The sequence below is a fragment of the Podarcis erhardii genome (assembly GCF_964252035.2).
Source record: "Podarcis erhardii genome assembly, chromosome: 2".
NCBI classification, from domain to species: Eukaryota; Metazoa; Chordata; class Lepidosauria; order Squamata; family Lacertidae; genus Podarcis; species Podarcis erhardii.
The window spans coordinates 22,087,904-22,089,717 of record NC_138498.1 but is presented as its reverse complement, the minus strand read 5'-3'; positions in this window follow the sequence as shown (position 1 = coordinate 22,089,717).

Genomic DNA, 1,814 nt, shown 5'->3' with positions numbered 1-1,814 from the left:
AAGCCAGGTGCCCGCAGGGCTGCCTGGCCCTCTTTTCCCCCAAGCTCTCCACTCTCTCCCGTCAGTCCACGATGTCCAGCAAGGAGGGCATCATCACCACCACGGCAAGGCTGCCTTGGGATGCCTTGGCACCAGCCCACACATGCAGCTGCCCACCGCTGGTGCCAACCAGAGCCTGCGCCAGCACGTGGATCTTCTCTTCTAACTCATGCAGTGCCACCCACCAGTGCCCATAGGAAAGCCTGGCTCCTCCCCGTGCCAAGCCGGCCATCCCAGCCGGGCAGCACCTTCCGAGGGCAGCCCGGCTCCCACTCCCGGGCGATGGGGCGGGCGGGCGGCCAGCGCGACGCTGCCCTCCCGCCGAGGTGGCCGTGGCGGGGCACCGCAGCCGGGCTCCTGCGTCCTCCGCCCGGCTCCGCCTCGAAGCCCGGCCCCCGCCAGCAGCTGTACCAGCGCCATCCCTCCTGGTGCCGCCCTGGGCCCCGAGGGAGGCGCGCCCTGCAGACACCCGCTGCCCGCCTAGGGCGGACTCCCGCTCGAGGGGCTCGCAGCGCCTCCGATCGAGTGCCCTCGACGGCGCAGCGCCATCCCGGCTCGGGCAGCGAGGGCCTCCTAGGCCGGCTCGGGGGAGCCCTCTGCTGCCGAGACGGCGTCGGGGCAGGCGGGAGGCTCCCATCTCCCTCAGCGCTCCCTGCTAATAACAGAGGGCGGTGGGGAAATGGAGACGTCCCATTCCATATCCTCCGACATTTCCCCTATGGAAATGGGGACGTCCCATTCCATATCTTCCGACATTTCCCCCATGGAAATGGGGACGTCCCATTCCATATCCTCCGGCATTTCCCCCATGGAAATGGGGACGTCCCATTCCATATCTTCCGGCATTTCCCCCATGGAAATGGAGACGTCCCATTCCATATCTTCCGACATTTCCCCCATGGAAATGGGGACGTCCCAGTCCATACCCTCCGGCATTTCCCCCATGGAAATGGGGACGTCCCAGTCCATACCCTCCGACATTTCTACCATGAACATAGGGGGAAATGGAGGCTGAAGTTGACGGACTACGCAGAATGAGATAAGTTAATAGGAAGGATTCGAAACCGGCGGGATCAGAGATTCTTAGAAGACTGGAGTAAATATATGAACTATTTGAAAAGTAACTGTGATGAACAGATTAGGCTAGTAGGACTGCAAGAAGTTTTGTAAGGTGGATTGGTTGAAATATTGCAAAAAAGACTATGAAGAGAACTATTAGTTAATTATATGTAATACAGAAAGTAAGAAATGCAGAATAAGTGATAAAAACGGAAAATCATCAGAGGAGTTGACGGAAGTCAAAAATATTGTATGATATGAGAAGTTGTGCTATATGGCTGTTGGAACAGATATGTTTAAAAAATTAATTAAAATGTGTGTATGTATATATGAAAATAGGGATGTCCTAAAAGCGGGACATTCTGGGATAAAATCAGAAACCGGGACGGCTTCTCTAAATCGGGGATGTCCCTGGAAAACAGGGACACTTGGAAGGTTTGGGCAGAGAAGCCAACTCCTAGGGGCTGTGGTCTCTTCAGTACCCCCCAATAAAATATTTGAGGGACCAGGCCCCCCAAAGTTAATGGGCATTGTCATTCAAATGGTGTGTGTCTGGGGTGCCAACTTGAATAAAATATTGGGGGGAAACCCCACCCCACATAATTGATCACATGACATGGCTCTCTCTCTCTCTCTCTCTCTCTGAATGACAATGGCCATTAACTTGGGGGGCTCAAATATTTTATTGGGGGGTCGAAGACTCCTCAGTCCCTATG